The sequence below is a fragment of the Lissotriton helveticus genome, chromosome 8 (genome assembly GCF_964261635.1).
Source record: "Lissotriton helveticus chromosome 8, aLisHel1.1, whole genome shotgun sequence".
Taxonomy (NCBI): domain Eukaryota; kingdom Metazoa; phylum Chordata; class Amphibia; order Caudata; family Salamandridae; genus Lissotriton; species Lissotriton helveticus.
In genome coordinates, this window is record NC_136069.1 from 849606890 (window position 1) to 849633115 (window position 26226).

A 26226-nucleotide genomic window follows, 5' to 3' on the forward strand; every position below is an offset into this window, starting at 1 on the left:
GTTCGGTTTGCTGTAAGCCTCTTTCAATCCCTCTACTGAAAAGATAATGTGGTTTTAAAATTTGCAGTCTTATTATATTTTGGTCATTTTAATTTCTCAGTTTTGTATATGTATGGTATGTACGTCTCGCTTTTATGATTATATTTTTTATCAAAGAAGGTACCATTTACACAAGTCCCATACTCGAATAACTTCCTATCCGTCGTTCCCAGACTCCCCTAAACAGTGCCTGGTACAACGCCTTAAAGCATACAAAGACTTGACAATGGAGGTCCGTCTTCCGGTGAAAACCAATTGTTCATTGCACTAAGAAAGCCATACAAGTCAGTGTCCTCCCAGACGGTAGCCCGCTGGGTTTGTTGGGTTATGTAGGAGGCAGATATTGATTCCAATATCTTTGGCGCTCATTCCACAACAGGTGCTATGGCCTCAAACGCTTTTTGTCTAGGGGCACGGTTGAAGGATCTAATGCGAGCAGCAGACTGGTCCTTGGACTCCACCTTTAAGAGGTTTTACTTAAAGTCGGTGCTGGAATGGGCTCACTTGGTGGCAATACTCGCCTCCGGTCCTAACATAGAATGAAAATGTACCTAGCTAACGTGAAGGTAAGTTTCAATTCTATTAAGGACACGGAGGCGAGGATTATCCCACCCGGCAATCGATGCACATACTGATTTTTTCCCTCCCCATGTACTGGTGTAAGTAATTGCATTTTTTTGCTACAGATGGTTATACTTTTTCTCAGATAAGTATAATGGTGTTCTGTATTGTACAAGCCTGGAATGAACTATGTGCCATTTGAGTTGTCTCTTCTAACTGCCCCACGCACTGGAATGGGTAACCGATCATGCCTCTTTGTGTAGGGAGTGATGGTTCCAAACAGAACCTGTGAAAACTGATGGTGACTTGAGTTGCGTAAACAAAGAGGAGTAGTGAACAGCAAGGAAGGACCACGTTGGATCGGCTGTGGACATTGTAGAAGGACTTCCAATTTGCTTTGACTTTGTGGGTTTTCCCCTATGTTTATGGGAAAAATAGTTTTTGGAGTGTTTTGATGGCTGCTGTGATTTTGAAGTGTGAATATAAGCGAAGGAAGAAATAGCATAATCATCACCTTCATGTCCTTAATAGAGTTAAAACTTACATTCACTTTAGCCAGGCAAATTTTCAGTCCTATCAGAAACTTCATCCTGTGGAAAGTAAATCCAGTTGAGTAGTACTTCTGCTTTGTGATTTCCCAAACCTCTCATGGTACTTAGGCTATTATAGGTTAGCCCACGCAGTATAAAGGCAATAAACACCACAGTACGACAGACTGAACCGCACATACCAAAAAACAGAAGAAAAATATAGAAAACATATGTAAACATCTGTAACCAGAGCTACAAGGTGTATGGGATTATTGCCCCGGTTCTCTTTATTCTACAACTTAAGTAATTACGTAAAAATATGTGCATCGTGACACATGAATTTACCACTTCACACCATCACATGGAAAGAATACTCCTCGTATCTCCTCACCATCTACTTCCCCACCCATTTGTCTTTTTTCTCTCTTCAATAAGTAATGGAGGGTGAGAAGGGAGTAAACATCATGATTTAACCTGGTGTATAAATATTCCCTTTATAACCCCCTAACACATCACTAACATACTATGGTGGCCTGCCAGCAAACTAATATCACTCCTTCCCATTTCCCCTCCTCACAAGTCTCAGTAATAAAGATAGCTGTCCTGGTCCATTAAAGGGGACACAAAAGCACCCAATCAGCCTCCTAGATCTGGTTGACACCTCTCCATGTGAGATGGGATGTGACAGACAATACTTAGCTCTAACTCAACAAAAAACGGATGCCTCGCCTTTTTATTTTGACACTTCTCAATTAAAAAATATAGTACATATTGTTTCATTGAGATCAGATGCTTCAGGAAGGTATGACAGAGTTGGTGTAAAACAGCCAGCAGGGATTTCTATTGTGCTGACTGAGACTGCAGTTACCACTTGGTGAAAATCAAAGGCATTGTAATAAAGGCAATTTAATGATGTACATCTAGCAACCTAAAATGAATGAAAGCTGCATTCAGCTTGAGCAGAATTCAAGACTGTGCCAGCTGGCATGCAGATCTCTGCAGGGGGCATGACCAAACACCAATGAGGTATAATGCGCAGCTACGTCGCTCCCTTAGAGCGACCCCATCCTACTCCATCCTGAGCCGCTAAGCTGATCTCACACCCCAAAAATTACCTGGGGGTGAACCATAAGATAAAGACCCACCCACTGCCGAGGACCGGGTGGCGGTTTGTTTGTCGGAAGGGAGAACGCACCGGACGAGCGTACCTTTGTCCCTGGGGCTCCGCAGAGGCGTGCAGCAGCCTGTGGGTCGTGGCTGTCGGGTGGCCGGGCTTAGCTCCGCTGTCTGGGACCAACACCTGCTTCCGGCTGGCCGGGCTTGGCTCCGCCGGTCGGGCAGGCTACAAACTACAGCCCCCATCAGCCCTTGCTCCAGGACACCTCCCCTACCATCACTGCACAGCGCCAGGTGGCGCATAAAGACCCACCCACTCCCTCGTCCCGCGAGGACGCGCGCGGGACGCGCCGGGCTAAGCCCGGGCAAAGGGCGGGCCCTCTGAGGCCCTCAGAGACTGGACTGGGCCACCCCCTTGATATCCACTCTCTCATGCCCACCTAAGGTATTCATTTGCGTTATTATTCTTACCAATATATTAAGCAGTGGGTAATAGGTCTGATGGAGGCCAAAAGCAAAAATAAGGTAGCGGCTAAAAAGACACCTATGCTTACTCGCTCAACCACAAGAAAACAAATTCTGGCGCCGACCCCTCTACCTACTTTAACTGCCATCGACAGGATGTTGCAACAAACGATTGGCGTTGTTGTCAATGCTATCGAAAGCACAGAAAGAAGATTATCATTACCAGCGAGTATGTGCTTAATAAATCAAACCCCACACACAGAAAATGTACATGTTAGCATTCCAAATGAAACTACAATGTCACATGATTCACTTCTATTGGAATCATTTGTAGGTTTGCCAAGGTATGATTTAATTAACTCTGATGTACCACAGTTTACGGGACCCACTGTTCCTTGTACTAGGGAGAGTAGATTGTCTATAACACCTGACTTATCAGCGAGTATTTTACCACAGCCCCTAATATCTAGTATTGTGTCTGTAACTAATGGGGATTTGAATTGCTGTGTTACTAATTCTGTCACTCCAACTGTACAAATCAGTGATACTAGCCTGTTAAGTAGTGAAACTGACGGTGAGCCCGTACCCTCAAAAAGGAAATTAACCCAAAGTCGAAAAAGGTTAATAATAAATAATCAGACTAAAATATATAGACGGAAGAAGAAGAGGGTTATACAAATTTCAGAACCCAATGTAAGAGAAGGTGACAAACAGCAAAATGGTGGAGGGAGACAGGCAAAAGATATAAAGTCACTGGAATTGCTAACTCTTAATGTCGAGGCAGTTATAGAACGTCTCGAGAAAATAGTAAAGGTTTGCATTTTACCAGTGATGGAATCCCTGGGAATTTTAAGTAAAAAAATAGAAAATCTTGAGAAACTGGGAATAGCTAACTTGGATGTCCTTGAACAACTGGGTACACAAGTTATATCTCATTCAGTTAACTTAAATCCCGGGAACCAGAGTAATAGTAAACCAAGAGCAGTAAATTGTGCTCCTAATGCGCCCAATGCGAAGGGAAATCCGGCACCCTCTACAAGTGGAAGGCAAGGGCCAATAACCATCATCCCCAAGGTAGCTCGAGGGCAAAAAGTAGATGGGGGACAAAGTAACATCAATGAATTCGCCCCCACTAACAAGAGCTTACCCGCACTACGGCGCCATATTAACAATGTTATTCCAGCTACTATTAATTTGCCACCTGATTGCAGACCATTCGTAGCAATACTTGCGAACGTCCCCAAGTTGTTGCCTAACCAATTCGAAAATCAAGAAACCTTGAAAAATAAGACCTTGCATTGGTTGGTGAAAAATTGTGGATTTCCATTACGAGGCGCGGAAGAGATTATAACTACACAGAGGGTAGGCTGGGTAGGGCCAAACAAAAAGGAAATAGATGGGGACTGCATAATTATAAATTTTAGGACCACTGAGTGGGCAAGAGATTCGATTTTGCATGCACCTATGCCATCGAATCACGAATATAATATTACATTGTTCCCACTTGATTATTTTTATAGGAACCAGTCAGGAAGACACATCACTACATATAACTTCCAGCATCCAAGAGTGGTTCCTACTAAATATCCTAACGTCGTACCTAATTGTCCCCCCCTAGTGCCCAACCTAGTGCCCAACCTGTATGATAACTTCGCGGTCCCAACTTTTAATAGATTCCAGCTGCTCAGTTCACTTGATGAGAATGATTGACTGTGCGAATTACCCCTGACCCGGAGCTCTGGAAGCACCGTAACAGGCGATACATTAACATCTACTCAGGGTAAAGAGCAGGGTGATGAAAACTGGGTAAATAATATAACTGAGACGCAAGTAGCTTCATCATGTACTCAGTTATGTATAGGCAATGTTGCAGATAATGAATCAACTGTAACCAATGACAACGCTAATGTTCCTCTGATTGCAAGTTTAGAAGTTTCAGTTTTGTCTAATCACATTGAAAGTACAGAGATTAGTAATGCTGACTCGCTTGTATTTAACAGTTGGAATATAGCTGGAATTAATTCCAAATTAGGTACAACATTTTGGGACAACTTCATCACATGTGGTTATGACATTATCTGTCTACAAGAGACATGGCATACAGGATTAATAGAAGTTGAAGGTTACAGCTCCTACAGTGTGGCAGCAGTGGCTTCGAAAGCTGGTAGAGCTAAGGGAGGTCTACTGACTTTGGTTTCAACTAACTTGACAGAATTTATTCTTGGGGAACACTCTATAGTCTGTCAGCATGCGTCTATATTGCGACTAAAACATAGCCATGGTAGGGATTTAATCATTGTGAATTTTTACAACAACATTGTGGGCCCCAAACGTGATAGGATTGTCCCCGATGTTGAACGTGCTATTGAAGCTGCAATCTCTCTTTCTAAGAATAACTATATAGTTCTGTGGGCAGGTGATTTTAACCTTCAAGCCTGCAGATACGCCCGGAAGGGGATATGTGGTCACCACGAGGATTATGTCGGGGGTGACAGTGTTTATGTTAACCATTTCCCGCACAGTAACTATGGCAGCGCATTGAATAATTTAATAGCCAAGTTTAATTTGGAACTGCTTGATTGTATAAAAAACAAAAATAATGAAATGTGTCCAACTTTTAGGGGGAGAGATGCCCATACTAATATAGATCACATCCTGGTGTCTAGTGGCTTAATTTTTACCAATGTTTGGGTAATAGAGCAGCCGGTGAGTGATCATAACAGCATCTCTATGGAATTAATGGGCTGGGGTCAAAAAAGTGTTGTGAGTAGTAAAGCTGTTCACGGGATTTCCGCTGAGAGACCAAATGGAACAAGAATCAAATGGATCAAAATTGACCCCAATAAATTAACAAAGGATATTATTTGTAAATGTACCAGAGAGGTTGAATATTGCCTTGCTCCTAATGTGATAGCGCATGATGTTCTCTCCAACTTTATGAAAATTACATGTACAGTTGAAAATTCCCTGTTAAAAAGAAACAGAAGGGTTAAAAGAAACAAAACTGTATGGTTTGATAAAAGTTGTGCTGAGACTCTGAAAAGACTAAAAAGTGTATTGAATGCTAGACCTAGAAATAAAGAAAGAGTCAGAGAAGAACGTAATAATTATAAACTGGCCCTGGCAATTAGGAAAAGGGAACTACAGGACGAGGCCTGGAATAAACTTGATATGGCCGCTGTAACTAAAAACCATAAACTTTTCTGGGAAACAATAAATGGCCCATTCTTAAAGAATGAAAATACCCCTGAGGTCAGTTCCCATGTCAGTTGTCTTGCATGGATTGTACATTTCTCAGAGATTTTTAATTCGGATCTTAAAATTGATGGGTCGATTTTATGTTTTAACTGGAAGAAAATGCAGTTGTTTTTAACTATGAATGAAGTGATAGATGCAATTAAAAAAAGTAAGGGTGGTAAAGCCCCAGGGCCTGATGGGGTACCCATTGACTTTTATAAGCATGAAATAACATTATGGGCACCAATCTTAACTCGTTACTTTAATGCTGCGGTGGAAGATGATCTACCACTGACCTGGGGCCAATCAATTATTATACCCCTTTATAAAAAAGGACCCAGGTCAGAGGCTAGGAACTATCGTCCAATCTCTCTTTTGGACTCGACAGTTAAAATCCTTAGTCGAGTCCTTTTAGTGAGATCGGAAGCCTGGGCCGAGGAGAACAACATTCTGTCTCCAGTGCAGTATGGGTTTCGTAGGGGATTAGGAACACTGGAGCAGTGCGTGAACCTGGAACTCATAGTTGGCAAGTATACCAAAGCAAAATCAGGTAATCTTTATCTATGCTTCGCCGACTTGAGTTCCGCGTTCGATCTGGTGGAACACGCACTGCTCTGGCCCATATTAATATCTATGGGTGCCCCTACTGAAATTATCCATCTGCTAGCTCGCCTGTATAGTAATCTATCATGCAAAGTAAGGTTTGGAATAGATGGAGAGTGTACCCTTTTCTTTGAAGTCAAGCGAGGCATCCGTCAAGGATGCGTATTAGCTCCTTTATTATTTTCACTTTTTATTAATCATGTGGATACATTTCTGAAACTGACTAATACAGATGCTCCAACTATAAATGGTAACCCTGTCCCTGTCCTTTTATATGCGGACGATACGGTCCTCCTTTCTAGGACACAGAATGGTCTACAACAACTAATTGACCAATTTCAAATTTTTATTAAGAACAGGAATTTGAAAATCAACAAAGGGAAGACCGTCACCATGGTTTGTGGTAAGAAACCTAGAAAACACAAACCTTTTTTCTTAGATGGAGAGAAACTAGAATCTGCTAATAGTTTTTGCTATTTAGGAATCAATTTTTCGGGTAATGGGAAATGGACAAATGAACAAAGTAGCGTCCTTTTCAAAATGGCCCGGAATACAAACTGTATTTTCAGATTCGCAGCGAAATTGGGGGATCGCAGAATTCGTGAAATGTTAACCCTTTTTAACGCTAGATGCATCTCCTCTGCTATCTACGGGGCTGGAGTATGGGGGTATGATGCACAGTGTACTAAATCTATCCAGGTGAGGGAGAATGTGTTTTTAAAAAGATTAATTTGTGCTCCAGTTATGGCTTCAACAGAGTTAATACACAAGGAATTAGATATGTACTACATCAATGATCTAATTGCCCTTCGTCCTCTATCCCTGTGGCGCTCAATATGGGTAAAGGAGGAAACCAGGTTCACACAGGACGTAATAACAGATTGTATTAAACTTGATTGCCGATCGAACATTCCTTGGCTGAAGCATATACATTATTGGTATAAAACTTTATATGGACTGGACATTTATAATGATTTAACAATGGACCCTATTTTATCAAAACGGGAGTTGAAGGTCTCGTTTATGAAATATGCTGAAGAGACCAGGCTGGAAAAATATACTAAACAGAGCACATTCATTTTTTTATCAACGATATAATATTAATGTTGGCTTTCAAACTTATCTTGTAACAGTTAGTATTCCATCCCACCGTTTCGTTTTAACCCGTCTCCGCCTAGGAATTGCGCATCATCTTGTGGCTTTTCCGGTGCCCAAAAAACCTGGAACTTGTGTATGCCCATGTGATGGTAAATCAAAGCAGAGCACATGTCACTTTATACTATCCTGTACTTTTTATACTTTTTTAAGGAAATATTACTTGAAACCCATCTTTTTAAAATATAATACGCATCATCTACAAACAGCAATGTCACTAGTATTTAATCTAGAGTCTTCAGATGTATGCTTTTATGTGGCTACTTATATTTTAAAATGCATCTCTGTAAGAAAATCAATTATTGTATGAATTTGGTTAGTTGTTAATTGTACTATGCACTTTAAACTTGATGCTGCTGAACCACGTATTTGTATTTTGCACAAAACCATGGTGCACTTTGAATTTGATGCTGCTGAATCATATAATTGCATTTTGCACATATATTGTTGTTGGACTAATTGCTGCTACCAATATTTTTCTTGTGTAGGATTGTCTTATTACCTGCAGTTTATTCATTATTATTTTAAGCCAATAGTCAGTTTAGGTGCTGCTAATTGGATATGCACTTTAGAATTGTTAATTTGCACATATACTAATCTTGAGATAATACTTCGCACTTTAAATTGTATATTTGCACATAACCAAAGGTCGTAGGATTGTTAAGTTTTTAGCCAAATTTGTTGATCCTATGACTATGCATTTTTAATATTGTTAAAATGTTTTTATCATGAGTGCTATTATGCAAGATTATTTTTGAGATAGCTTAATTTAGTATTGTGTTAAAAATTCTCTTGTGTGTATGCTGCTATATGGTTGTATTTCTTTTACAAACCTAATAAAGCATCTTTGAACTTGAACCAGAGGTGCCCCCTGGACCTCCAGGCTTGAAATCAGTGACAAATCAATCCAAATCTAGACGATAGGAGCCGGCACGGGCCACAGTGGCTGCTGAACAAAATGGTGGAACAGCAGCAGAGCCGTGGCGACCCAAACACCGCACACGGGTCATTAGAGATGGTGTTGCTGGCTTCAACACCCCCCCCCCGGACACATGAAGCTGACCCGCCGGAGGGGCACCGGAGGACATCCGGGTGACCGCACTAGGGAGGACCAGAGACAGTCCTTGAGCAAATGTGAAAGCAGTCTGGCAGAGGGGGTCTCGCCCTTGCATCAGGAGCAGGAAGAGGCACATATTTTTCTGAGCCTACCACTCCCTTGTGAAACGGGTGCCGACGTGGATCGCGGACTGAATAGCAAATTCACCGGAGGGCAACTGACGCCCGACCGCTGCGAGGAGGGGTTCATCCACTGCCGTTGAGCACCTTTGCGGTGGCCCAGAGGGCCCTAAGAGGAACAGGAGAGGTTGCACACCCTCTCTGATGTTTCTATGATATAAAACCCGCTGGGGGAGGGGGTGTCACATTATTTCAGATTGCACTCCTTTGATTGCACGCCATGGGTGATGGCGGCTGCAGTGCTGACCCCATAGAAGCCCCATACTTCAAGGGGGTACACGTGGAGCACCACGAGTGAGCAGGCCACACTTCAAAGAACCCTGACCATCTGAACTGTGGGGATGAGAACAAGCACACCAAAGCACAGCCTATAATGCGCCCGAGACCCCCTCAGTTCCCACATGACAGCATCCTCAAGCCCCAAGATCTAGAGGCCAGAATCTTATTAAACCAAGGGGACATATACTTTTCTACCTTCTTACTTACAATGGCGTAATCCAGACTGTAAACTGAGCATTGTGGGTGCACCTACCATTGCTGAGAGACCTTTCTCCGCGTGAGAGACCAGGGAGTGTAACCCCCCCCCCCCCTCCAATAAGGACATGGGATTCGCTTCCTCCTAACAGCAACTCTCCCATTGGCCCGGGGCCTATAACAGTGGAAGCAAGGTCATTTATACAGCTTATGCTATTACATAGAGCGTACCTGACACCGCATCGCTTACACGCCAGGTTTCCCAACACAGCTGACACGTGCCCCCGCTGTGGAGTGGAGGATGCGCGCTTGCTACATATGATGTGGGATTGCCCAAAACTAGGATATTATTGGAAGTCGGTGCAGGATACTTTAACTAAGCTGGCCCCCTCCAAGCCCCACGCAGCATGGGAATATGTCATACTGGGATTGGGACCAGCGGAACGCAAGAAGAGTGTGACCACACGTTTCATTGGCCTGGCACTGCTACTTGCTAAACGCACCATCACAATGAAGTGGAAATCGGCTAGACCATCAGACCCGGAAGTATGGAGGGCGGAGATGATACGATGGGGGAAGGCTGAAGGCGTAACATTGCAGCGCGAGGAACGCAAGGGACTTAGGAAAAACCTGATATCTTTGGAGTGGAACACACTGCTGGGGTCCTTTGAGTCCGGGGAAGGATACACATCTGATGACTCGATGACTGCCACTTAAGATGTGATATGCCCTGATGGTTGAGAGTGACGCGCAGTTCAGAAGGCACTGCCTCATGTCTAGGGGGGCATATTTAGTTCTAGGTACACAGTGTGACGATCTTACTAGCAGGAACTTCAATGTGGCTCCCAGGGCGGATGCGATAAACACACACTGTATGCTGACCGTTATGGGATAGACCAGGTTTTATTTTTGATTTATTTACGAATGTTTGGAGTGCAGGAATTAGAAGTGCCGGAAGGGGGGAGGTACGGGTAGGGGGGGATGTTCGTAGGGCTGTTCAAAATTAAAGAGAAAATTTTATATCCTCATATGATACAGATATGTACAAGGAATGTGAATTACTTGTGACAAAATGCAATGAGATGTACTACGTCTTCTTTTGTGACATGTAGCAATAAAAACAGATTTTCAAAAAAAAGCTGGGAGCAGTTTTGTCTGAATGGCTGCGAAGAGAGACGGAACAGAGACCTCCCAAAGATGACATACCTGGGATATCGGGCCCTGATGGTGCCAAGACCTAGAGGGGAGGCAGCTCCATGGGAAAATATACGAAGAAAAAGGAAAATCCACCAGTGCATCCGAAGGTAAAACCACAATGCGACGATTGTCCCAGGACAGACATGTGGAAGCAACCCTGGACACTATCCTGCAAAGTATTGCAGAGTCACGCGAATCACTTGAACTCAAGTTAGACACCTCAATAACAGATCTGGGCCTCCTGAGGGAGGACCACAAAAGGTTGGCCGAAAGAGGGACTACTGAGCACACAATAGGGGGTGTAGAACCAGAAGTCACTGCCATGAGAGAATTAATGTCCAACATGGAACACAGAGTAAAGACTTTAGAAATATTAGCCAAAGATGCCGAACACAGAGCCAGACTCAGTAATATCCGCAAAATTGGACTGCCAGAACGCATGGAGGGGCCTGGTGCCGATTTGACCACTTCGCTAGAAACTAGGGGCCAGATGTATGACCCACCAATTTGCGACTCACAAATTGCATCGCATTTGCGACTCGCAAATTGGGATATTTAACAATCTCCCAGACACTGTTTGCGATTCCTAATGGGGTCGCAAATTGCATGCCTCATGAATAATAATAAGGCAGGTGCAATTTGCGACCCCATTAGGAATGGCTGGCACTCCCAGGGATGGTAGCCTGCTGGGGTCAGCAGATCGCCATGTCTGGGACTGCTTTTAAATAAAGCAGTTTTTTTTATTTTTAATGCATCCCGTTTTCCTTAAAGGAAAACGGGATGCATTTAAAAAGAAAAAAAGAAACTTTTCAGTTTCATTTTTTTAAGGGAAGGCAGTGGTCCCTGGGACCACTGCCTGCTCTTAAAAATATTTTCTCACATACTCACAAAGATGAAGGGGTCCCCATCCTGTTTGTGAGTGGTTTACCACCTACTTGAAGTAGGAGGTAAACTGCAAGTGTTTTGCGGCCGCAAATGCGGTCGCAAAACAATTGTACATCGCATGGTGACTCTCTATTAGGAAGGGACGCCCCTTCCTAATAGCGGGAGTCGCAAATGCTATTTTGGGAGTCAGTGACTTGCAAAATAGCATTTGTACATGCTATTACCTTTTTTTGTGGTAGCAAACAGGAGGATCTCCCGTTTGCGGCTGCAAAAAAGGTGGTACAGCTGGCCTATGGTTCTGCACTGAAATAGCCCCAGAGGGCCTCTCCCCTTCTGATGTTACTTACCGACTTCATCAGGGAAGTACAACTACAACGCACATCCTTCACTGAAGCGTAAAAGTGACTCCGCAAAATAGGAATGAAATGCGCCATGCAATTTCCTGCTTGCCTTAGGGTCACACACTAGGGCAAGACACTTTTTCACCTCCCCAGACCAAGCTTGCAACTGGATGGATCAACTACCTCAACAGGACTCTAGCTCAACCGAAGGGGCTCCACTAGAAGCCCATAGACCACCGAACAAAAAGGGTGAATATTGGTCTACCGGCATCCCCAGCTCTCAAAGTGAGCTGAAGTGCAGGCGAAGTGGCGGCGGCAGCTGGAGTGTGATGAGCTTGAACCATCCCTCGGAATGAGAGGAGGAGGAGAAGGAGCAAGAGCAGGAGAACTCCGACTCAGATCACGTTTCAATTTCCTCCCATAATACTGACAAACCTGGCCCATATGTAATGCCTGGATTTCTGGATGAGCTGATCTGATGACATCAAACTAGGTGAGCTGTAGCTATGCCATGAAGGGAACTACTATTCCACATTTATCGACTATTTAAGTTGTTAAATTCTATCTGGGGGGGTGGGATGGCAATGCTGTGGAATATTGTTATAGAGTGGGGTGGTGTGAAGCGAAGCCAGGAGGGACCTGTCTGAAGGCACCCCCAACACTATATAGTTGTGTGAAAGATAATCACGCTAAAGTGGTCAGAATGTGGACTGGTTTGGATGGGGGGTGAATCCACATCTTGTAATGGGGTTTGGGAGTTGGGTTGTTATTGTTTGGTTTACAGGTATTGCTTGCTACACCCCCCCAGAACCTCTCCCCATATGGCGATACACATACATAGATCACACTGGGGATCAACACCTGCTAAAAGCTGACACGACATACCATATATCCATCCTACTATGACATCCCTCTTAACTTAGAAGTTTATCAGCTGGAATGTCAGGAGGTTAAATAGTATCACTAAAACAGCAAGGTGCCCATATAGCCCATATAGCTCTCTTACAGCAGACCCACTTAACAGGCCCTGAGAAGCTTGCAATACACAACCGATGGAGAGGGAAAGTGTTTTCCATCACATACTCCGCATTTGCATGGGGGAGGGTACTCATATGGGTCTGACGAGGTGTCCCATTTAAAAAGCACAAGCAAACTCATAGACCCTGGTGAGAGGTAGGGGGTGGTGTCGTACGATATATGATCATAAACCGATGATTGAAAACGAGAAATTCAGTTTTGTTTTGATTTATTTTATATCCCCCACCCAATTATGATTGTTAGGCTTCAGATATAAAATTATATTGTTCGCAAAAAAGTTGCAGCAATTAGAACACTGCGGGCCAACGTAGGTTTCTGGAGAACGCTTCCTCTGTCGGTCGTGGGTCGCATTGCGATCTCAAAGATGGTGATGCTTCCATGTCTGCTCTATTTCCAATAAAACGTTTGCTGAAATGGATACACTATTGGTGGAGCTGATCTGAGGGGCGGCAGATGCAGAGTGGCATTAGCCAAACTGCAGAGCCCAATATCAGATGGTGGCCTAGCGGCACCAGAGTTTGAAGCATATTACCTGGCGGCCCAGATTCAGTGGTTCAACCAATGGCTTCACTCTCGCTTGCATCCCCCATAAATTGTTCCATTGCGTGAGCCTGACCTCTCTCTGCTCTCCCAAATCCTCTTGGTCCCCACAAGCCCTATTCCAGAGTGCTCTGATGAAATACGCACTATAGGACAAGCCTAGCAGTGCTGCTTGAGTGCGCTAGATCCCACTGACCTTATTAGCCTGACACCCCAGTGCAATGCCTGGTCGCCCTGAGGGACACTGGAGAGGATATCTGACTGGGTGGAATGGGGTATTACCCGCATAGGAGACCTGTACCAAGAGGACATTCTGATGCCATTTGAAGAGCTATCTGAGCAACAGGAGCTACCTCAGGGGCAATTCTTGCTCCATCGAGCAGTAGTAGTAGTAACAATAAGAGGCCACTGGCGAACCACACTGCTGAAACCCCCTACTCACCACAGCAGTTAAATCCTGTGCACCACGACAGGTAGAATTAGAGCGGTTACCCTCTCCTACCAAGCAATAGGAGAGGATATCAATTTGCACCTGGCAGAACTGCAACAGTAGTGGGAGAAAGACCTAGGGCTCCCGATCTCAGACTCAAACTGGTCCACAATTCTGACCCATACATATAAGGTTTCCAGAAACAAGAGATTTAAGTTAATCAACTTTCATATCCTACATAGATCATACCAGACTGCTGGGATAATTAGTAGGATCTTTGGCGCACTGGATATGGCATGACCCAGATGCGCGGATAAGGCTTTGGAGATGGTCTATATGGTGTGGACCTGATCCATTCTCCGAGAGTTTTGGGAAGGAGAAGTGTCTTGCATAATTGAAGTCACAGATAGGACACTACTATGCAGTCCACTAGTGTGTATACTGGGCGACTTCCCCCCACCTGCCAAACATTAAATCACCTCCAAATTGATAGATCTCACCCTAATATTAGCAAAACCTGACTATTCCATACCTACAGATTATACCCACGGAGATTACCAAACAGCCAATTGAATGTGTTAGCAAGGCACTGGAAGCATAGGGCTGTTTCCTCAGATGTGTGGTAAGCCAGTACTTAACTGGAGAATGGACTATGTTGAGATAATGTTCTACAAAATGGGAGGTGAGGGTGGGAGGGAACATTTTTATGTCGGTTTGACTTGTCATATACTCCGGCATTGGTCACCAGCATTTTACCATAATTTGTGCATATACAATTCTCTTATGTGATACGAATAATACAATATCTCTGTACCACTTTATGCTTTGGAAGTCCAGATACTTGCTCTTATCACACAGTCAATGTTTTATTTTTCTTGAACACAATAAAAAACGTGGTTATAAAAACAAAAGGAAAATGCAGTTATCTACAGTAGGTGCATTAACAGCTTGTCAAAAATGCTTTAAAGAGGATTCCAGTGCATTACCAATTGGTCCTACTGTGTGAATGGTAACAGGGAAAGAAGAGGACACAGTAGAGAAGGAAAGGGGCATCAAGCAAGGCAGAAAGACACCACCAAGTGATGGGATAAATACAGGAACGACAACCAGTGGTAAATGACGGAAATGGTGAGATGAAGGTATGGGGAACAATGAATGTATTCATGAAGGGACAGAAGTTGAGAAAGGGGCAAAGAGATAAAGAAACAAAAATGACGGAAGGAGGGAATGCGGGAATAAAGAAGGGTAAGGTAGGAAAGAAAGAATGGACAAAGAAGTACCAGAGAACAGTCTGAAGGAAGACAGGAATGTATGAATAAAAAGTCTGGAAGGAATGAGGAGAGATCAGAACAGCTTAAAGAAAAATACAGGGTCATAAAGAAGGACCAATAAAGGGAAGGAATGAATAAGGAATTAACAGAAAGAAGAAAGATAGACAATCACGGGAGAAACAGACTGATGGAACAATTAGTAAAGAAAGCGATCAAGCAAGAGGTAATAGAGGGACGGGACGAGGAAAGAAGAGGAAGGACACAAAGTAAGAAATGGAAAATATAAAAAATAAAATAGGGAGAAGGAGAAAATAAAGAGTGGGTAAAGGAAGGAAGGAAGGTATTAACAGAAAGGGATACGGAAAAACCATGAAGAAATAAAGATATTACTGAGGCAGGAGACCGCAAATGGACTGCACAAGATGGGAAAGGAAAAATTTACATATCTTCCCCGACTGTTAGTTATTGAACTTGGAACTAGAAAACATTTGTCTTAAGAGGATGAGGGAGAGGATGAAAATGCTGGCACAGATTGCTGCATACTTTTTCATACATGGTTACTTTTGCCTCAACTTATTTTTGCAAATTAGAAGGGTAGGGTATGTCCCTCCCTCCTCCTTCGATCTTTGATAAAAGGGTGTTTGCAGTCCACAATTTTAAATCCAAAGCTTGTTACATCAAAAATGAGTGTTCTGAAGTCCAAAAGCACCTTCTCCAAGTCCTGGACCAATTCAACAATGTTAGATTGGAATGGGTGTTCTTGTTTCTCAATATGAAAAGGAAATACAGAAGAACCAACTATTTCAATGCCACCAGTGTTTAACTAGTTAAACATTATATTGTTGCACATGCTACATTTAAGAAAGAGTTTGTTATTAAAAAAAAATAGCCAATCATGTACTTGATCGTAATCCTTCTGCTTTATCCTACGGTCCTGAAAGAGTTCAATGCATGCTCTATTGAATTCCAAGCCATGCCAATTTGTTTAACTATTCATACATTAGTAGTCTAACACGTTTGTCCCCCTGCAAAATTTTCAAGTTAAAAAAAACGTAAAACAATGTATGAATTCAATTACTATTAGTTAATTTTAATGTTTTTCCTGAGACAAGGCCACTTTGTTTAAAAAATATTTGATGGTATTTTGTAAACTAAAACGTCTACAGAAATATGCCATTATAGGAACATAATTTGAGACAAGGATTGTTGTGGTCACAGCAAACATCAATAGCCATGGTTTCTAAATATACTGCAATTACATATTAAAGCATCTCTAATACACTTACTAAAATAAGGATTCTCCAACACTCTGATACAAAATATTCTCGTACTTGTGCTCTTTTAACCACACTGCCACAAATGTTTTTTCTCTTAAACAGCTCAAACTCTGTTCAATACATTACAATCACCTGCACAGAGACCATATTGTCATACAGCAGCCACAACAGATGGTGGCACAACTAACACCATACCTTAAGGCCAATTCTGGTTAGTGATCACTTCATTGCTGCTGATAAACACAATATTATGGAAATATTCAAATACACAACCAAAATTACATATAAACCTGTTTATAGTCCTTGGCACATTGGTTTCAGGCCTGAAATAATCCTGTTCAGTAAAGGCACATGGGCAGTAAGAAATCATCAAAACCCAACATGAGGCAACAAATTGATGCGGTTAGTGGATATGAGGAAAATCAGTTAGGTAGCACCAAAGCACGTTTGAAATGCTGCATGCACCTCTTGCAAGATAGTTAGCCCCAACACCCGCACCTTCCAAAGCCAGTCATAAATCAGGCAGTTTTTAGAAGTAATTTTCCGTGCAATCGATTTCTGAAAAGCATCCCATCTCACCCATGCCACCAATATTGTAGATTTAATTACCAATAGTTTTCAAGGGGGATCAAATTGGTTTATGCCTTAGAATGTTCTTAATCATAAGATATCCTCAGACAAACCTCCCCAGTCTTCATTCTGGCTCTACAAACACAAAATGAAGCAACATAAATAACGGATTTAACACAAGATTAATGGTTGAAGGTTTATGAAGATGTAGGAGAACAACAACACTGTGAATAATCCCTTATTGGTGCAGTCATAAAGCAAATGCTCTCACCAACTCATCAATTATATGAAGCACATCGCCTTGGAAAATAAACACACTGGAGCACTAGTTCTTATTTTACAGAATTTTAACAAACACACTACGAATACACATTTTGAGTTACAGTGCGTGAAGCTGGAAGTTTTTATTTGCAGAACACCTCCGACTTGACATGCAAATAATACTTCTCGCCTAAGCCAGAAGGCTTGCCACAAACCTATATACAATATGTCAAAATGTGATGCTTGTGGTCACGCAAACTGATCAGATTCAGGATACTGGTCCCAAGCCATCTCCCTTTTCAAGAAGTGGTTTTAAATCAGTATATTTAAAGACAGAGAAAGACCAATTCTGGAAGCATAGATAGTAAATATATGACGTAGTGGGCTGTTCCCCTGATTTGTTGCCAAATGTATACCCCTGATGACCACTTCTGTAACTCAATAGTGTCACATATCGGTAAAGGTACATTTTGTAGCAAATCCGATGGCTTCATTATGTGTAATTCCCTTTAGAGTGATATTCCTCAATATGCAACCCTTACTAGTTCAGACTCATGTTAAGCACCTTCTTTTGCCTTGCAAACTCGCTCTGCTCTGACCATGTAAATATGATATTCGCATAATGTTCCTAAGAAGTAACAAATAGGTTCTACATTAATAACATTATACTAAATAAATTATCAGGCGTTTTACACTCTTAGAAATATTGAGTTTCCATTTTATACTACATCTCAATACCAATGCATCCTTCACACAACATTTTGTATTATTCTGGAGGACAGGGACTATCAGAAATAACCTGTTTCATGTGCAAGATGTCAACATCCTAGTTGCCATTGTGATGGCACTGCAGGCCTGGGGTAGATGGGAGTCCAGCAGGTAGAATAATCAGTCTTGGACAAGTCTTCAGATCCTAAGTGTCTTTCACTTACACCTTCATCTAGTGCTCAATCAATTCTGATCTTGCAGTACCGGAGTCTCTATATGCCGGGAGAGGTCAATCATCATTGCCTCTAGTTAGATTTCAGGATCTGGCTTTGGTCTTCTTGAGCATTGGGATGTCCGATATTAAAGGATCTTTGGAAATTTTTAAAGTACGAAGAGTGGGACTAGAAATCGACATGAAGTGGTGCACTAAATCACTTGCTATAATCATCACATTGAATGTTGCTTTACCTTCTCACTGTAAATGGTTTCCTCCTTCCAAACACTAGCTGGCATGATATTATCTATGAAAACACCAGGGTATAAAAAAAGCACAGTAGGGTGAGGAGAGCAATCCAAGCAAACGCAGGAGGAGGGTTCGGTAAATAATAAAACACTCATATAAAGGTGTGAGTATGGTTACTCATCTCAAAGGAGGGACTCTCCCTCGAATGTAACAACTGTAACAAAGACAGGAAGGACAAAACATAATTAAGATTTTCGTTAAGTGATTCGCCGCTGCAGTCCGATTTTCCTGGGCTGCAGGAAGAAGTGTGGCATGCTGTAGACCACATCAAATGAGAGCAAACGGTGGGAGAAGGAAGCATCGAGTCATATAAGTTACATGGAGCAAACTAAGTTCTTTGGATGAAGAATGCGGGCTAAATGTGCCAAAACGTCATTAAATAACATTTTAGTAAAATCAAAAAGTCTTGGCTAATGCCAGACCTAAAGAGCCGGAGATAGTACTATGATCATGTCAAATGAGGTGCAGCAACAAAAGGAAGAAGTTTGGATTTTGGAGATGCTGCAGTCCTCAGAACAGGTCCGTCACAGTTACAAGTAACTAAAGCTCGCATAACCAATTCCAGAGATTACTAGGAGAAGATCAGTGGACATCCTTAAAATGGATGATTCTCCATATTAATCTCAGATTAAAGTTAGTCCATGTGCATTTCTTAGGAACAAACTGTGATAGCAGCTATACCTAATTGGGTGTAGCTGACCCCCCGGGCACCGATATGTGCTGAATCAGCTCTGAGTTCTCTGTTGCTCAAATACCAAATATATTGGTGTAAGTTCAAAATGACACTGTTAATCCATTGTTCAAATATATTTCATTTATTCTTCATGAAATGCTTTCAATTATTTCACATGAAAATCCAATGCATTTCGGCAGTGTCTTCCTGCCTTCATCAGGGAAATAGTATATCTACAATTCAAAACAAATATGGTTTTAACCTATAATATTTCTAAACGATTTATATCCACTGTAACACATCTGCTATACATATGCTTTCATTCAACATTAGCAACGTGTATTAAAGGAATTCTTTCAACAGTGAATCAACTGGCATATTAAATAAAATGCATTATTACGTTTCACATTTAACTTTGTACACATGTTATTAAACGTGAATGTTGCTTCATTGTTTAAAATTGTCTCAGATGATTTTACTCGCCTACTGTGGGTGGGGATTGCTAAGGTTGTTACCGTGTTTGGCCGCGATATTGAAATGGTGGCCTCGCGTTACGCGCTGGCAATGCTGTTCTCAATGTCTAACCAGCTCCAAAAGTGCTAAACGAACGCGCTATCAAGTGCTTAAAACTCGCGCTTACTTAACATGATGCTGTTCCTTCTAGAAAGGAAAGTTATGTTTATCTTAATCTTACGCCCTTAAGGAGCCTGTTCCTAGCTGCTTAACTGCTCACCTCGGCGTTTTCGATTCTCGCGCCATTCCTCTACGGACAAATCCTCCTCTCTTCCGGTGTTACCTTCATCGCGCTTGCGCCCTATTTAACTCCCTCTAACCCGTTTTTTTGTATATGTACGCTCAAGCTTTATTGAATTCCTGTTTGTGGGGATCAGCGCCAGTGCTCACTACCACTATGTGTTTGTGCTGCTACAAAGGCTAGCAAATTATTAAATGTAGATTGAGGATACCATACATATTATTGCAAATCACGATTTAAAGCTATGTTCATTATAAGTAACAAAGAAATTCTGTTCTTTCGTTCAGTCCTCCTGGCTTCAAACTGCCCAAGTTATAAATCCAATAATTCTCCTGCTTGAGTAACCTGTTTTTATTCGTGGAACCTTCCATTCTTGGCAATGTTTCTAGGACACATACTCGTAGTTGGCTTGCGTTGTGTTGCATTTAAGTGAAATGTTCCGCCACACTAGTTTTCGTGGATTTCAGTCTGATGGTGCTTTTGTGCTCATTCATGCGGATTTTTAGTTTGCGTTCAGTGTGTCCTTAGCGGATTTTTTAAACCCATTGGATGAAGAACCTCCCAAAATATCATTTAGAGGAACGGTTCCGTGTTATAATTGTGGCACATGTAACAACATCATCAAGGGATCAAGTATAACACATCCACAAAAGGGATATCCCATCTCATTAAAAGTGAATGCAACATGTGACTCTAGTAATTTAATTTACATGATTAAATGCCCCTGTGGAGACGTTTACGTAGGACACACTGAACGCAAACTAAAAATCCGCATGAATGAGCACAAAAGCACCATCAGACTGAAATCCACGAAAACTAGTGTGGCGGAACATTTCACTTAAATGCAACACAACGCAAGCCAACTACGAGTATGTGTCCTAGAAACATTGCCAAGAATGGAAGGTTCCACGAATAAAAACAGGTTACTCAAGCAGGAGAATTATTGGATTTATAACTTGGGCAGTTTGAAGCCAGGAGGACTGAACGAAAGAACAGAATTTCTTTGTTACTTATAATGAACATAGCTTTAAATCGTGATTTGCAATAATATGTATGGTATCATCAATCTACATTTAATAATTTGCTAGCCTTTGTAGCAGCACAAACACATAGTGGTAGTGAGCACTGGCGCTGATCCCCACAAACAGGAATTCAATAAAGCTTGAGCGTACATATACAAAAAAACGGGTTAGAGGGAGTTAAATAGGGCGCAAGCGCGATGAAGGTAACACCGGAAGAGAGGAGGATTTGTCCGTAGAGGAATGGCGCGAGAATCGAAAACGCCGAGGTGAGCAGTTAAGCAGCTAGGAACAGGCTCCTTAAGGGCGTAAGATTAAGATAAACATAACTTTCCTTTCTAGAAGGAACAGCATCATGTTAAGTAAGCGCGAGTTTTAAGCACTTGATAGCGCGTTCGTTTAGCACATTTGGAGCTGGTTAGACATTGAGAACAGCATTGCCAGCGCGTAACGCGAGGCCACCATTTCAATATCGCGGCCAAACACGGTAACAACCTTAGCAATCCCCACCCACAGTAGGCGAGTAAAATCATCTGAAACAATTTTAAACAATGAAGCAACATTCACGTTTAATAACATGTGTACAAAGTTAAATGTGAAACGTAATAATGCATTTTATTTAATATGCCAGTTGATTCACTGTTGAAAGAATTCCTTTAATACACGTTGCTAATGTTGAATGAAAGCATATGTATAGCAGATGTGTTACAGTGGATATAAATCGTTTAGAAATATTATAGGTTAAAACCATATTTGTTTTGAATTGTAGATATACTATTTCCCTGATGAAGGCAGGAAGACACTGCCGAAATGCATTGGATTTTCATGTGAAATAATTGAAAGCATTTCATGAAGAATAAATGAAATATATTTGAACAATGGATTAACAGTGTCATTTTGAACTTACACCAATATATTTGGTATTTGAGCAACAGAGAACTCAGAGCTGATTCAGCACATATCGGTGCCCGGGGGGTCAGCTACACCCAATTAGGTATAGCTGCTATCACAGTTCTATATACATAACTCCAGACGGGGAGAGAGCCCCGGAGGCACGAAAAACACGACGATCTTCCAGTAGAACAGCGGTGCTCTGTCCTACACTCACAGTATATTTCTTTGGAACAAGACATAGGTCAGTTAATGTTGGCTCCAAGATTTTACATTGCATAAACACACACAGGGACCAATTAATGGTCAAACATCAAGTGGCCAGCCTAGAGGATCTCTGACCACCAGTAAGAACCATGTGCGAACGTTAAATGGCTCAAAGACTAAGAGCGATTTGCATATTGATAGCAAGTTTGTAGTGGAAGAGGTGGCCTTCAGAATACTGGGAGGTTGGATTAATTTGAAGGTCAGTCTCATGTACATCAGGCCTTAAGCACCACCCCTCGGGACAGCCAGCGGGCTGTGTCTGGCCAGTCTACTTCTCTAGCCCCTACGGTTCCTGCAGCATCAGATAGTGAGACAGTGAATAGCCCTCTACCTGGTCTTCCCTCCACACACCCCATAGCTTCTTTATTATCCCCTAGCTCAAGCGGGAAATTGAGCTGTTAGGAGACCAACATGGATAGGAAGGGTAGAGTACCTAGGTCCGGACTGCTCCTGGCAGAAGCCCATGCCCCATTTCAGAATCACCAGGCGATTGACCTATCGCCAGCCTTCTGCCTATATGATGTCGTCCTTGTAGGAGTCCCACTGGTGCGCGAGGGACAGAAGGAGGCCCGGGGGAAGCTCACCAACAAAGTATTGGATTAGCTGGTGAGTGAGATAAAGAAATGTTCCCCTCTCCCAAGTGAATAGTATTTTGCTAACCCGTAGGGTGGGGTGGTTTGGTTTAAGCAAGACAGATTGCCCTGGAGACTGTGTGGTAATCAATTTTAGGTCTCCCCATTTGTTTGAATGCTTACTCTAGGGTCAACTTAGTAGACAGGTGGGTTTCTCAGGCATTGACTTGCTTTCATTGGGCTATTTAATAAACCACATTACCTTAATAGGACAGCAGTCCCTCAACGTGCACGGACCGTTCCTGCATTGGTTCATGGGTGTATTTGGTTTCTCCACTTTTAATCGCTTCAATATCCTTGCTGATGTTGACTGACAAACTCCCCTAGTGGGCTTCCATAGACATGTCCCATTTGAGGTAACGCATGCAAGGTGTTGGGGCGTCGTGAACGCATTGAGGGGCTTTACTAGGCTGTTCTTGAGTGATACTTAAGCATCTAAGAGCAGGACCCCCGACGCCACTATGACTGGGAGATCTAAGTTGGTTGCACGGGGTGCCTTTCCAGCCATGAGACCTCCTGAAGTAAAAAAAAAAACAAACAAAAAAAACAGCCAGAGGGCCTTGTCTGAGTCAAGAGTTTACAATTGAGCCACCCACATCCACAGGGGACCCAAGGATTTCCTCTCCCATAGCCAGTATGCCTCAGATGCAGCCCAGGTCCGATCTCCTTATCAGGAAGCTGCTCCCTTTTTTTTAGAGCACCTTCCTGATCCCTAGTCCTTGCATAGACTGAGGTGGAGGCTAGCACTGCAGATGTACTAGCCCTACCCAGGACATTCCTCCCTTTTAATTTGCTCTCCTGGAACACTGCTGCGCATGCTTTCAAGCTGGATTGCCCCGATTGAGCCCAGTCCATGGACTTATATGGCCTCTGCCTATTCCAGGAGATTAGTGCATTGAATGGAATATGTGAACTTCAGTAAGGCAGCTCTATCCACAGACAAGGGGTGACTATCAGGGGTGAGCAAGGCCAACTGCTTGGGTGGGCACAGCCCTCACCTGCAAGGTGGAAGAACTTAAAATTTCCTCCCCGGACATCTTGTGCATCTCCCTGATTCTCCAGCAATTGGCTCTGTACATTTACAATGTGTACCGTAGGCCTGGAGCACAAAATAGAGTTTCCTCGACTTTAGAGTTGGTAAGCACACACCTGGCATCTGCTCCGGCTGGAGTTTGGAAATTAGTGGGAGGAGACTGTCAATTCGAAACCCTAGAGGGTAACTTAGTGGCCTTGATCCCGAAGTTAGACAGTGCATGGCTCATCCCCAAGTTAGTAATTCCTCCAATAAATCATTGCTATAACATTGAACCAGGGTTTACAAGCATGTAATGGCAGAACTGCATCTGATAGGGAAGGCAAACATACCTTTAATCATTCCTTTGGCACCAGCCTTACTGATTACATCCTGGTGGATGTGTGGATTTAGCCTTATTTAATCCACATGGTAGTCCTCCCAAGACAGGATAGTGATAACAAAGCACTTTCTAGTCTCACGGCTTTTCCCCTCTGGCATGGCAGCCAGCTCGCCTGACCCTTTTGATAGTAGACTGAGGCCAACTGAAAACATGCGCGAAATGGTGTCATATGGCTCACTCTGAGGAGCTGGTGCGGGCAGTCTACAAAATAGAAGTAGAACACGTGGAAGGCCTACTATCCCTGTCAGGGTCGGTAGACTTTAGTGATCGAAGAAGATTAGCGTAGCACACTAGAATGTTTGAAGAGCGTCATAGATTCTTCTTTGTGGAAACCAAAAAGGCTGTAGGGAGGCAGTCTCCTCAAATATGGTTTAACTTTTGCTGCAGGTGTGTCAGGGCTGCTTTGATGCAAGCCATCAAGCAAAATTACTCGAATTAGATTAAAACTAGGGTGGGCTGCATATAAAAGGGCCAAATGCCATGTTAAAAGGGAATGGGAGGCTGTGAAGTGGGAAGAACTTTTAGACGCTGTGCGAAAGGGAGACCAGCAGTCCTTTTGGAACTTGGAGCCAACGGGTTCTGCAGAGGGATTCTGCAATGTGGAGACCAATGTCCCTGCTGCCGACTGGGTCACACATTTTTCTAGCCTATACTCTAATTGGAGAGGCTAGATCCTCTTCGGCAGCTCCTAGTTGTGATACCTTGGCGGACCAGAGATAAGCACAACAGAGTGGGGCTTCCTAGCATCACGCTTCAAGAAGTTAGATTTGCAATCCTTAAGATCATTCCTAACAAGACTACAGAACCTGATAAAATTCTGGGCAATCTTCATCGCAGTGAGATGGACGTTTGGGGTCCTAATTTTACCGTTCTTTTTAATGCTATATTGAAGAAGGGCTTCCATTCCACCTACTTGGCTGGGTGCAGAAATTGTTCCCTTACACAACAAGCATTTGCAATGCAATAGGTCTCGCATTTGCAAAGTTTTAAGCTATTGCCATTGTAAATGGCATCGTAAATGGCAATGCCTTTTATTTATCTGTTTTTAAAACCAACACATAGATAAAAGGTTTGTTATTTACAATGCCAGCAGCTGAATACCATTGCAGGAGAGAGACACGTAGAGCCCTGCCAGTGCGCCTCGATCTTACCCTATTATTGTTGTACTGGAACGAGCACCTGAGTTCACACTTGCAACACTCCTACAATTCCAGTAATGAAACAAGAACACTGTACCATCCCAGTCCTGAAGACCCGCTGTGTGTTCTGCCAGTGGCCCTCAATCCTGAGCCTTGCTATTGTACTTATGAGGCTAATTCACAGCTCTGCCAGCGTGACTGAACCCTGATTTGCGCCACCCCTGCTATTCCCACAAAGACCCACACGCAGCTGTCCCAGTGGATCTCAATCAATCCTGGACTGCAGCCCCCCATTTGATTCCAGCTCTGAGACCATACAGTGTTCTTCTAATGCACCTCCTTCAAAACATACACCCCTGACGTTCTATTATATTCAGCTCCCCAAGTGTACCTGCAGCTCTGAACCCACATGTTGCTCTTCCAATGCATCTCACTCGTAACTTACACCACCCCCTCCATTCCACCTAGTTGAAATACAGTCTACCTGCAGCTCTGAGGTCACACGCTGCTACAGCTCCCCCAGTGCAGTGTACCTGCAGCTCTGACCCCAGACCCTGCTCCTACAATTCACCTCCTTCCAAACTTACATCACATCTGCCATTCCATCACATATAGCGTCCCAGTGTATCTTCAGCTTCGACCCCACACACTGCTCTTTTGAGACACCTCACTCCTAACTTATCGTGGCAGCACAAGAGAACTTAAATGGCCAAGACACATAAGGCCACAGCTGGGTGAGCTGCGAGGAGCAGGCACAGACGAGTGTCCGATGCTCCGAGGCAGGCTGCAGCATAACCTGCCTTCTCTGTCCCCTGGCTGCGCTGCTGTGCTGGAGACACATGACTGATTGGGAGGGGGGAGCTCAGAAACCGAGAATATAGAAAGTGAAACCAGCAACGGCATCGCTGCTAGTTGATGTTTGACTCGATCCTGTTTGGGAGGCGGGAGGGGTATTACTAGCATGCAAGTATTACGGGCG

At 43.0% G+C, this 26226-nt stretch overlaps 1 protein-coding gene across 4 annotated transcripts in view; it reads right to left on the reverse strand.

Annotated features, from left to right (window-relative positions):
• The window catches only part of AP1S2 (adaptor related protein complex 1 subunit sigma 2), a 144251-nt gene that overhangs the window by 84448 nt on the left and 33577 nt on the right, over positions 1–26226 (reverse strand). For 2 of the 4 annotated variants that reach the window (XR_013599880.1, XR_013599881.1), the window contains exon 5: positions 17005–17100. The exons of the other annotated variants lie outside the window; for them this stretch is intronic. The gene's annotated coding sequence lies outside the window, so the exon portion shown is untranslated. The remainder of the gene's footprint in view (positions 1–17004; positions 17101–26226) is intronic. 4 annotated transcript variants of the gene reach the window in all.